Source organism: Mya arenaria, chromosome 3 (assembly GCF_026914265.1).
Source record: "Mya arenaria isolate MELC-2E11 chromosome 3, ASM2691426v1".
In the NCBI taxonomy this organism is placed as follows: Eukaryota; Metazoa; Mollusca; class Bivalvia; order Myida; family Myidae; genus Mya; species Mya arenaria.
In genome coordinates this window covers 66403330-66417706 of record NC_069124.1, presented here as the reverse complement: position 1 = coordinate 66417706, position 14377 = coordinate 66403330, and positions in this window count along the sequence as shown.

Here is a 14377-nt window from a genome sequence, read left to right as displayed (position 1 = left end):
TGTCGTTTGTTGAAAAAGTTTGACATTATTTTGATTGTTTCTGCTGAGTCATTGATCTAAATCTGTGTTTTGTATGTCATGACGTCGAATGTCTATCGTTTAGCAAGCTCGACAATGTCAATGTCTAATGTCGCGATATCGTGATATTTATGAAAGTTCGACATTTTTTTTACTTTACTTAATATCGTTGGTGAAACTAACGGTGAGTGATTTAGCATCTTTTGGGTCAATATTGTGAAATCTTCAAGCCCTTTTGATCATGTTTCGATACTAAAAATATGTATATTAAAAAGAATTTAAAAAACTTAGAACAGAACCTTTAACTGATGGGATGTCCCCTATATTATTTTGCAAAGAGTAACATATATTGAGTTTAGGGTTTTATTCAATCAATAACAAAAATCGCTAACAAACACAGTATATGTGCATGGCACTGATAAAACGTAGTTTAACAACAACAGTATAGTTTACAAAAGTTCATATCACACGACTGACACCTATTCAGGCCTGTACATGGCGGAGTCCATGCTGGACCAGGCCACCGCTGCCCTGTCCTGTCTCGTGCTGCCACCTGAACGCGATGATGTCACCGGAGACGTTAGTGATGTCGCCGACTCACTGTCGTCTGATTCCAGTTTGGCCTGGATAGATCGGGCTGTGGATTGCACCTGCAAGATACATGATAAATGTAACGACATGAACGTACGGTACAACTTGATTTGTATCATAGAATGGCAGATGCTCTTACTAGCTCCATGTTTCTGTTTTATATAGTGTTTGTTATTACAGTTGTAGTCAGAAGATGTGATGTCCTCCCAAACACTTGCAGATCATTAACGGCAATCAAGAATGATAATCACTGGGTAGGATTTTAATTAATCAAAACATTGTTCTGAAATCACTGGGCTGGGTTAGATAATTATTCAATGCAGATTGATCATCTACGGCAAAATGTGACTTAGTTTCAGTTGTTAATTTTCATAATTTCAAAGAAATGTGAATAGTTGGAATAAAATATGTATTTGACCATTACAAACAACATGAGCATGGCAGAGATGCATATGACATAAGTTAATGTACACATAAGCAGAATCAATTATTAAAATTAAAATTCTATTTTGTGCTGCACGACATTCAAACATTCTGAAAGATTCCTAATGAAATTAAAAACTCTTTTTCAAATGCTCGACATGTTTTTATGATGTCGATCTTCGTTCTTTTTTCAATCAGAGATTCAATGTCGAATGTCTTTTTTGGAGATACATTGACCTTCAAGTTCTTCAAACTAGCTCGACATTCAATGTCAAATGTAATTGTTCAAGACATGTCGAATATAGTGCTTTTTGCCAGTTCGAAATTCAATGTTGAATGTAGTTATTAATCGTGCTCGACATTCAGTGTCGAATTTAGTTTTACAAGCCAGCTTCGACATTCAATGAAGAATATCAATATACCTGCATTTATTTTCTAAAATTAATGTCGTTTTTCGAAAAAGCTTGCCATTCAATGTCGTTTGTTGAAAAAGTTTGACATTATTTTGATTGTTTCTGCTGAGTCATTGATCTAAATCTGTGTTTTGTATGTCATGACGTCGAATGTCTATCGTTTAGCAAGCTCGACAATGTCAATGTCTAATGTCGCGATATCGTGATATTTATGAAAGTTCGACATTTTTTTTACTTTACTTAATATCGTTGGTGAAACTAACGGTGAGTGATTTAGCATCTTTTGGGTCAATATTGTGAAATCTTCAAGCCCTTTTGATCATGTTTCGATACTAAAAATATGTATATTAAAAAGAATTTAAAAAACTTAGAACAGAACCTTTAACTAATGGGATGTCCCCTATATTATTTTGCAAAGAGTAACATATATTGAGTTTAGGGTTTTATTCAATCAATAACAAAAATCGCTAACAAACACAGTATATGTGCATGGCACTGATAAAACGTAGTTTAACAACAACAGTATAGTTTACAAAAGTTCATATCACACGACTGACACCTATTCAGGCCTGTACATGGCGGAGTCCATGCTGGACCAGGCCACCGCTGCCCTGTCCTGTCTCGTGCTGCCACCTGAACGCGATGATGTCACCGGAGACGTTAGTGATGTCGCCGACTCACTGTCGTCTGATTCCAGTTTGGCCTGGATAGATCGGGCTGTGGATTGCACCTGCAAGATACATGATAAATGTAACGACATGAACGTACGGTACAACTTGATTTGTATCATAGAATGGTAGATTATATAAATTTTAGTCTACGCCTATAATGCTTTTTATCCATCGTAATACTTTTCACGAAAGGCATGTCGTGGTACTATATTATCAATAAGTACTAGATTTACGAGAAAACTGACCTGAGTCCACTTGTTGCTGGAGTATTTGGTGAACATGGTGTGTACGCCCTCACATATGGACAGACGGAGGAGCAGACGTAGCTGCCGGTACTGATTATCCTCCAGCTCAGCCCTTAGACACGCCCCACCAAGCTCGCTCAAGTGCATGTCTGCAAAAGATATAAAACATAATTAATATGCATTTCCAACTATTATAATAATCATGACGTAAGGTAAGAATTCAGAATGTCGCGTTAGTAAACTATTATTAATAGGAATCTCCAAATTGCATCTTATGCTTATCGATTAACCAAAACAAAATTAATTACATTTTTTAAGTAAATTGATTCTTACAACATAACTTACCCATGGCTGTTATGTTGTTGTCGCTTGTCTGTAGAGACACCAGCTGCTCTCTCAGGATTGAGGCTGCTCTTACTAGCTCCATGTTTCTGTTTTATATAGTGTTTGTTATTACAGTTGTAGTCAGAAGATGTGATGTCCTCCCAAACTTCTCCCACTATTTAAACCTTCTTCGAAATATTCATTTTTCACACTTCACACTTTCACAGCTTACTATGAACAAACAACTAGTCTTTGAAGTTCGTCTGATCAAAGGATCATCAAAGATTCACACTTTTGCAATTAAAGAACACTTGCAGATCATTAACGGCAATCAAGAATGATAATCACTGGGTAGGATTTTAATTAATCAAAACATTGTTCTGAAATCACTGGGCTGGGTTAGATAATTATTCAATGCAGATTGATCATCTACGGCAAAATGTGACTTAGTTTCAGTTGTTAATTTTCATAATTTCAAAGAAATGTGAATAGTTGGAATAAAATATGTATTTGACCATTACAAACAACATGAGCATGGCAGAGATGCATATGACATAAGTTAATGTACACATAAGCAGAATCAATTATTAAAATTAAAATTCTATTTTGTGCTGCACGACATTCAAACATTCTGAAAGATTCCTAATGAAATTAAAAACTCTTTTTCAAATGCTCGACATGTTTTTATGATGTCGATCTTCGTTCTTTTTTCAATCAGAGATTCAATGTCGAATGTCTTTTTTGGAGATACATTGACCTTCAAGTTCTTCAAACTAGCTCGACATTCAATGTCAAATGTAATTGTTCAAGACATGTCGAATATAGTGATTTTTGCCAGTTCGAAATTCAATGTTGAATGTAGTTATTAATCGTGCTCGACATTCAGTGTCGAATTTAGTTTTACAAGCCAGCTCGACATTCAATGAAGAATATCAATATACCTGCATTTATTTTCTAAAATTAATGTCGTTTTTCGAAAAAGCTTGCCATTCAATGTCGTTTGTTGAAAAAGTTTGACATTATTTTGATTGTTTCTGCTGAAGTCATTGATCTAAATCTGTGTTTTGTATGTCATGACGTCGAATGTCTATCGTTTAGCAAGCTCGACAATGTCAATGTCTAATGTCGCGATATCGTGATATTTATGAAAGTTCGACATTTTTTTTACTTTACTTAATATCGTTGGTGAAACTAACGGTGAGTGATTTAGCATCTTTTGGGTCAATATTGTGAAATCTTCAAGCCCTTTTGATCATGTTTCGATACTAAAAATATGTATATTAAAAAGAATTTAAAAAACTTAGAACAGAACCTTTAACTAATGGGATGTCCCCTATATTATTTTGCAAAGAGTAACATATATTGAGTTTAGGGTTTTATTCAATCAATAACAAAAATCGCTAACAAACACAGTATATGTGCATGGCACTGATAAAACGTAGTTTAACAACAACAGTATAGTTTACAAAAGTTCATATCACACGACTGACACCTATTCAGGCCTGTACATGGCGGAGTCCATGCTGGACCAGGCCACCGCTGCCCTGTCCTGTCTCGTGCTGCCACCTGAACGCGATGATGTCACCGGAGACGTTAGTGATGTCGCCGACTCACTGTCGTCTGATTCCAGTTTGGCCTGGATAGATCGGGCTGTGGATTGCACCTGCAAGATACATGATAAATGTAACGACATGAACGTACGGTACAACTTGATTTGTATCATAGAATGGTAGATTATATAAATTTTAGTCTACGCCTATAATGCTTTTTATCCATCGTAATACTTTTCACGAAAGGCATGTCGTGGTACTATATTATCAATAAGTACTAGATTTACGAGAAAACTGACCTGAGTCCACTTGTTGCTGGAGTATTTGGTGAACATGGTGTGTACGCCCTCACATATGGACAGACGGAGGAGCAGACGTAGCTGCCGGTACTGATTATCCTCCAGCTCAGCCCTTAGACACGCCCCACCAAGCTCGCTCAAGTGCATGTCTGCAAAAGATATAAAACATAATTAATATGCATTTCCAACTATTATAATAATCATGACGTAAGGTAAGAATTCAGAATGTCGCGTTAGTAAACTATTATTAATAGGAATCTCCAAATTGCATCTTATGCTTATCGATTAACCAAAACAAAATTAATTACATTTTTTAAGTAAATTGATTCTTACAACATAACTTACCCATGGCTGTTATGTTGTTGTCGCTTGTCTGTAGAGACACCAGCTGCTCTCTCAGGATTGAGGCTGCTCTTACTAGCTCCATGTTTCTGTTTTATATAGTGTTTGTTATTACAGTTGTAGTCAGAAGATGTGATGTCCTCCCAAACTTCTCCCACTATTTAAACCTTCTTCGAAATATTCATTTTTCACACTTCACACTTTCACAGCTTACTATGAACAAACAACTAGTCTTTGAAGTTCGTCTGATCAAAGGATCATCAAAGATTCACACTTTTGCAATTAAAGAACACTTGCAGATCATTAACGGCAATCAAGAATGATAATCACTGGGTAGGAGGTTAATTAATCAAAACATTGTTCTGAAATCACTGGGCTGGGTTAGATAATTATTCAATGCAGATTGATCATCTACGGCAAAATGTGACTTAGTTTCAGTTGTTAATTTTCATAATTTCAAAACAATGTGAATAGTTGGAATAAAATATGTATTTGACCATTACAAACAACATGAGCATGGCAGAGATGCATATGACATAAGTTAATGTACACATAAGCAGAATCAATTATTAAAATTAAAATTCTATTTTGTGCTGCACGACATTCAAACATTCTGAAAGATTCCTAATGAAATTAAAAACTCTTTTTCAAATGCTCGACATGTTTTTATGATGTCGATCTTCGTTCTTTTTTCAATCAGAGATTCAATGTCGAATGTCTTTTTTGGAGATACATTGACCTTCAAGTTCTTCAAACTAGCTCGACATTCAATGTCAAATGTAATTGTTCAAGACATGTCGAATATAGTGATTTTTGCCAGTTCGAAATTCAATGTTGAATGTAGTTATTAATCGTGCTCGACATTCAGTGTCGAATTTAGTTTTACAAGCCAGCTCGACATTCAATGAAGAATATCAATATACCTGCATTTATTTTCTAAAATTAATGTCGTTTTTCGAAAAAGCTTGCCATTCAATGTCGTTTGTTGAAAAAGTTTGACATTATTTTGATTGTTTCTGCTGAGTCATTGATCTAAATCTGTGTTTTGTATGTCATGACGTCGAATGTCTATCGTTTAGCAAGCTCGACAATGTCAATGTCTAATGTCGCGATATCGTGATATTTATGAAAGTTCTACAATTTTTTTACTTTACTTAATGTCGTTGGTGAAACTAACGGTGAGTGATTTAGCATCTTTTGGGTCAATATTGTGAAATCTTCAAGCCCTTTTGATCATGTTTCGATACTAAAAATATGTATATTAAAAAGAATTAAAAAACTTAGAACAGAACCTTTAACTAATGGGATGTCCCCTATATTATTTTGCAAAGAAGTAACATATATTGAGTTTAGGGTTTTATTCAATCAATAACAAAAATCGCTAACAAACACAGTATATGTGCATGGCACTGATAAAACGTAGTTTAACAACAACAGTATAGTTTACAAAAGTTCATATCACACGACTGACACCTATTCAGGCCTGTACATGGCGGAGTCCATGCTGGACCAGGCCACCGCTGCCCTGTCCTGTCTCGTGCTGCCACCTGAACGCGATGATGTCACCGGAGACGTTAGTGATGTCGCCGACTCACTGTCGTCTGATTCCAGTTTGGCCTGGATAGATCGGGCTGTGGATTGCACCTGCAAGATACATGATAAATGTAACGACATGAACGTACGGTACAACTTGATTTGTATCATAGAATGGTAGATTATATAAATTTTAGTCTACGCCTATAATGCTTTTTATCCATCGTAATACTCTTCACGAAAAGGCATGTCGTGGTACTATTTTATCAATAAGTACTAGAAATACTAGAAAACTGACCGGAGTCCACTTGTTGCTGGAGTATTTGGTGAACATGGTGTGTACGCCCTCACATATGGACAGACGGAGGAGCAGACGTAGCTGCCGGTACTGATTATCCTCCAGCTCAGCCCTTAGACACGCCCCACCAAGCTCGCTCAAGTGCATGTCTGCAAAAGATATAAAACATAATTAATATGCATTTCCAACTATTATAATAATCATGACGTAAGGTAAGAATTCAGAATGTCGCGTTAGTAAACTATTATTAATAGGAATCTCCAAATTGCATCTTATGCTTATCGATTAACCAAAACAAAATTAATTACATTTTTTAAGTAAATTGATTCTTACAACATAACTTACCCATGGCTGTTATGTTGTTGTCGCTTGTCTGTAGAGACACCAGCTGCTCTCTCAGGATTGAGGCTGCTCTTACTAGCTCCATGTTTCTGTTTTATATAGTGTTTGTTATTACAGTTGTAGTCAGAAGATGTGATGTCCTCCCAAACTTCTCCCACTATTTAAACCTTCTTCGAAATATTCATTTTTCACACTTCACACTTTCACAGCTTACTATGAACAAACAACTAGTCTTTGAAGTTCGTCTGATCAAAGGATCATCAAAGATTCACACTTTTGCAATTAAGAACACTTGCAGATCATTAACGGCAATCAAGAATGATAATCACTGGGTAGGAGGTTAATTAATCAAAACATTGTTCTGAAATCACTGGGCTGGGTTAGATAATTATTCAATGCAGATTGATCATCTACGGCAAAATGTGACTTAGTTTCAGTTGTTAATTTTCATAATTTCAAAGACAATGTGAATAGTTGGAATAAAATATGTATTTGACCATTACAAACAACATGAGCATGGCAGAGATGCATATGACATAAGTTAATGTACACATAAGCAGAATCAATTATTAAAATTAAAATTCTATTTTGTGCTGCACGACATTCAAACATTCTGAAAGATTCCTAATGAAATTAAAAACTCTTTTTCAAATGCTCGACATGTTTTTATGATGTCGATCTTCGTTCTTTTTTCAATCAGAGATTCAATGTCGAATGTCTTTTTTGGAGATACATTGACCTTCAAGTTCTTCAAACTAGCTCGACATTCAATGTCAAATGTAATTGTTCAAGACATGTCGAATATAGTGCTTCTTGCCAGTTCGAAATTCAATGTTGAATGTAGTTATTAATCGTGCTCGACATTCAGTGTCGAATTTAGTTTTTCAAGCCAGCTCGACATTCAATGAAATATATCAATATACCTGCATTTATTTTCTAAAATTAATGTCGTTTTTCGAAAAAGCTTGCCATTCAATGTCGTTTGTTGAAAAAGTTTGACATTATTTTGATTGTTTCTGCTGAGTCATTGATCTAAATCTGTGTTTTGTATGTCATGACGTCGAATGTCTATCGTTTAGCAAGCTCGACAATGTCAATGTCTAATGTCGCGATATCGTGATATTTATGAAAGTTCTACAATTTTTTTACTTTACTTAATGTCGTTGGTGAAACTAACGGTGAGTGATTTAGCATCTTTTGGGTCAATATTGTGAAATCTTCAAGCCCTTTTGATCATGTTTCGATACTAAAAATATGTATATTAAAAAGAATTTAAAAACTTAGAACAGAACCTTTAACTAATGGGATGTCCCCTATATTATTTTGCAAAGAGTAACATATATTGAGTTTAGGGTTTTATTCAATCAATAACAAAAATCGCTAACAAACACAGTATATGTGCATGGCACTGATAAAACGTAGTTTAACAACAACAGTATAGTTTACAAAAGTTCATATCACACGACTGACACCTATTCAGTCCTGTACATGGCGGAGTCCATGCTGGCCCAGGCCACCGCTGCCCTGTCCTGTCTCGTGCTGCCATCTGAACGCGATGATGTCACCGGAGACGTTAGTGATGTCGCCGACTCACTGTCGTCTGATTCCAGTTTGGCCTGGATAGATCGGGCTGTGGATTGCACCTGCAAGATACATGATAAATGTAACGACATGAACGTACGGTACAACTTGATTTGTATCATAGAATGGTAGATTATATAAATTTTAGTCTACGCCTATAATGCTTTTTATCCATCGTAATACTTTTCACGAAAGGCATGTCGTGGTACTATATTATCAATAAGTACTAGGATTTACGAGAAAACTGACCTGAGTCCACTTGTTGCTGGAGTATTTGGTGAACATGGTGTGTACGCCCTCACATATGGACAGACGGAGGAGCAGACGTAGCTGCCGGTACTGATTATCCTCCAGCTCAGCCCTTAGACACGCTCCACCAAACTCGCTCAAGTGCATGTCTGCAAAAGATATAAAACATAATTAATATGCATTTCCAACTATTATAATAATCATGACGTAAGGTAAGAATTCTAAATGTCGCGTTAGAAAACTATTATTAATAGGAATCTTCAAATTGCATCTTATGCTTATCGATTAACCAAAACAAAATTAATTACATTTTTTAAGTAAATTGATTCTTACAACATAACTTACCCATGGCTGTTATGTTGTTGTCGCTTGTCTGTAGAGACACCAGCTGCTCTCTCAGGATTGAGGCTGCTCTTACTAGCTCCATGTTTCTGTTTTATATAGTGTTTGTTATTACAGTTGTAGACAGAAGATGTGATGTCCTCCCAAACTTCTCCCACTATTTAAACCTTCTTCGAAATATTCATTTTCACACTTCACACTTTCACAGCTTACTATGAACAAACAACTAGTCTTTGAAGTTCGTCTGATCAAAGGATCATCAAAGATTCACACTTTTGCAATTAAAGAACACGTGCAGATCATTAACGGCAATCAAGAATGATAATCACTGGGTAGGATTTTAATTAATCAAAACATTGTTCTGAAATCACTGGGCTGGGTTAGATAATTATTCAATGCAGATTGATCATCTACGGCAAAATGTGACTTAGTTTCAGTTGTTAATTTTCATAATTTCAAAGAAATGTGAATAGTTGAAATAAAATATGTATTTGACCATTACAAACAACATGAGCATGGCAGAGATGCATATGACATAAGTTAATGTACACATAAGCAGAATCAATTATTAAATTTAAATTCTATTTTGTGCTGCACGACATTCAAACATTCTGAAAGATTCCTAATGAAATTAAAAACTCTTTTTCAAATGCTCGACATGTTTTTATGATGTCGATCTTCGTTCTTTTTTCAATCATAGATTCAATGTCGAATGTCTTTTTTGGAGATAATTAACCTTCAAGTTCTTCAAACTAGCTCGACATTCAATGTGAAATGTAATTGTTCAAGACATGTCGAATATAGTGCTTTTTGCCAGTTCGAAATTCAATGTTGAATGTAGTTATTAATCGTGCTCGACATTCAGTGTCGAATTTAGTTTTACAAGCCAGCTCGACATTCAATGAAGAATATCAATATACCTGCATTTATTTTCTAAAATTAATGTCGTTTTTCGAAAAAGCTTGCCATTCAATGTCGTTTGTTGAAAAAGTTTGACATTATTTTGATTGTTTCTGCTGAGTCATTGATCTAAATCTGTGTTTTGTATGTCATATGTCGACATTGGTTATGACTCATGACGTCGAATGTCTATCTTTTAGCAAGCTCGACAATGTCAATGTCTAATGTCGCAATATCGAGATATTTATGAAAGTTCGGCATTAAAATTCTTTTTTGTGCTGCACGACATTCAAACATTCTGAAAGATTCCTAATGAAATTAAAAACTCTTTTTCAAATGCTCGACATGTTTTTATGATGTCGATCTTCGTTCTTTTTTCAATCAGAGATTAAATGTCGAATGTCTTTTTTGGAGATACATTGACCTTCAAGTTCATCAAACTAACTCGACATTCAATGTCAAATGTAATTGTTCAAGACATGTCGAATATAGTGCTTCTTGCCAGTTCGAAATTCAATGTTGAATGTAGTTATTAATCGTGCTCGACATTCAGTGTCGAATTAAGTTTTTCAAGCCAGCTCGACATTCAATGAAGAATATCAATATACCTGCATTAATTTTCTAAAATTAATGTCGTTTTTCTAAAAAGCTTGCCATTATTTTGATTGTTTCTGCTGAGTCATTGATCTAAATCTGTGTTTTGTATGTCATATGTCGACATTGGTTATGACTCATGACGTCGAATGTCTATCGTTTTGCAAGCTCGACAATGTCAATGTCTAATGTCGCGATATCGTGATACTTATGAAAGTTCGACATTTTTTTACTTTACTTAATGTCGTTGGTGAAACTAACGGTGAGTGATTTAGCATCTTTTGGGTCAATATTGTGAAATCTTCAAGCCCTTTTGATCATGTTTCGATACTAAAAATATGTATATTAAAAAGAATTAAAAAACTTAGAACAGAACCTTTAACTAATGGGATGTCCCCTATATTATTTTGCAAAGAATAACATATATTGAGTTTAGGGTTTTATTCAATCAATAACAAAAATCGCTAACAAACACAGTATATGTGCATGGCACTGTTTATCAACAACATTATAGTTTACAAAAGTTCATATCACACGACTGACATCTATTCAGTCCTGTACATGGCGGTGTCCATGCTGGCCCAGGCCACCGCTGCCCTGGCCTGTCTCGTGCTGCCACCTGAACGCGATGATGTCACCGGAGACGTTAGTGATGTCACCGACTCACTGTCGTCTGATTCCAGTTTGGCCTGGATAGATCGGGCTGTGGATTGCACCTGCAAGATACATGATAAATGTAACGACATGAACGTATGGTACAACCTAATTTGTATCATAGAATGGTAGATTATATAAATTTTAGTCTACGCCTATCATGCTTTTTATCCATATATCCATCGTAATACTTTTCACGAAAGGCATGTCGTGGTACTATATTATCAATAAGTACTAGATTTACGAGAAAACTGACCTGAGTCCACTTGTGCTGGAGTATTTGGTGAACATGGTGTGTACGCCCTCACATATGGACAGACGGAGGAGCAGACGTAGCTGCCGGTACTGATTATCCTCCAGCTCAGCCCTTAGACACGCCCCACCAAGCTCGCTCAAGTGCATGTCTGCAAAAGATATAAAACATAATTAATATGCATTTCCAACTATTATAATAATCATGACGTAAGGTAAGAATTCAGAATGTCGCGTTAGTAAACTATTATTAATAGGAATCTCCAAATTGCATCTTATGCTTATCGATTAACCAAAACAAAATTAATTACATTTTTTAAGTAAATTGATTCTTACAACATAACTTACCCATGGCTGTTATGTTGTTGTCGCTTGTCTGTAGAGACACCAGCTGCTCTCTCAGGATTGAGGCTGCTCTTACTAGCTCCATGTTTCTGTTTTATATAGTGTTTGTTATTACAGTTGTAGTCAGAAGATGTGATGTCCTCCCAAACTTCTCCCACTATTTAAACCTTCTTCGAAATATTCATTTTTCACACTTCACACTTTCACAGCTTACTATGAACAAACAACTAGTCTTTGAAGTTCGTCTGATCAAAGGATCATCAAAGATTCACACTTTTGCAATTAAAGAACACTTGCAGATCATTAACGGCAATCAAGAATGATAATCACTGGGTAGGAGGTTAATTAATCAAAACATTGTTCTGAAATCACTGGGCTGGGTTAGATAATTATTCAATGCAGATTGATCATCTACGGCAAAATGTGACTTAGTTTCAGTTGTTAATTTTCATAATTTCAAAGAAATGTGAATAGTTGAAATAAAATATGTATTTGACCATTACAAACAACATGAGCATGGCAGAGATGCATATGACATAAGTTAATGTACACATAAGCAGAATCAATTATTAAATTTAAATTCTATTTTGTGCTGCACGACATTCAAACATTCTGAAAGATTCCTAATGAAATTAAAAACTCTTTTTCAAATGCTCGACATGTTTTTATGATGTCGATCTTCGTTCTTTTTTCAATCATAGATTCAATGTCGAATGTCTTTTATGGAGATAATTAACCTTCAAGTTCTTCAAACTAGCTCGACATTCAATGTGAAATGTAATTGTTCAAGACATGTCGAATATAGTGCTTTTTGCCAGTTCGAAATTCAATGTTGAATGTAGTTATTAATCGTGCTCGACATTCAGTGTCGAATTTAGTTTTACAAGCCAGCTCGACATTCAATGAAGAATATCAATATACCTGCATTAATTTTCTAAAATTAATGTCGTTTTTCTAAAAAGCTTGCCATTATTTTGATTGTTTCTGCTGAGTCATTGATCTAAATCTGTGTTTTGTATGTCATATGTCGACATTGGTTATGACTCATGACGTCGAATGTCTATCGTTTAGCAAGCTCGACAATGTCAATGTCTAATGTCGCGATATCGTGATATTTATGAAAGTTCGACATTTTTTTTACTTTACTTAATGTCGTTGGTGAAACTAACGGTGAGTGATTTAGCATCTTTTGGGTCAATATTGTGAAATCTTCAAGCCCTTTTGATCATGTTTCGATACTAAAAATATGTATATTAAAAAGATTTTAAAAAACTTAGAACAGAACCTTTAACTAATGGGATGTCCCCTATATTATTTTGCAAAGAATAACATATATTGAGTTTAGGGTTTTATTCAATCAATAACAAAAATCGCTAACAAACACAGTATATGTGCATGGCACTGATAAAACGTAGTTTAACAACAACAGTATAGTTTACAAAAGTTCATATCACACGATTGACACCTATTCAGGCCTATACATGGCGGAGTCCATGCTGGCCAAGGCCACCGCTGCCCTGTCCTGTCTCGTGCTGCCACCTGAACGCGATGATGTCACCGGAGACGTTAGTGATGCCGCCGACTCACTGTCATCTGATTCCAGTTTGGCCTGGATAGATCGGGCTGTGGATTGCACCTGCAAGAAACATAATAAATGTAACGACATGAACGTAAGCCTGGCAAAGATTCATTTAACATAAGTTAATGAACACATTTTAAGCAGCAGAATCAATATTTAAGAACACCACAAAAACATAATGTATGCAAATTGCTAATTTTAACATCTTTTTTCCTCTTAAACATTTGACACCCGGTTGGGCTATAACGGTTTTCAGTATCGTTTCCTTGATTAAATGCGTTCTCACTCAAAATATGGAATTTGACGGCCTTACATTAGGCATCCGGAATATCCCAAACGGGGGCAACATCCATTCCATCATTAAGATATGCATGTTAAGAAAACAGTTTCGTAAGTTTTACATGTTTTTCGCGTTATAATGGTGTTAAAGAATTTTTAGTCAAAAATGAATGATTTTATTTATATTTTCGCTTCAACATGACTATTCAGAAAAGCTTTCAATGTAATAAAACACATCTTTGATGTTCTGTTTGACATCATGTCGATTAAAAGAATTTCCGCCAAACGGCATTTAATGATGTTTGAAGAATTTATCTCGAACGTCAAGCCTACCCGACATTTAAATTTTGAAAGTCTTTTTTTAGTTCTGCACGACATTCTAACACAATTTAATTTTCGATATACCTTTTACTTCACGTTCTTTGTATCTTTAATTCCATGTTTTATCAACTTTTAAGCGATACCTTTGTCGGTACTATTCAATTACTTAATTATACACTTTGGTTCTCCTCGACCAAGTCAAGTCGATACGATACGATACGAATTGATTATT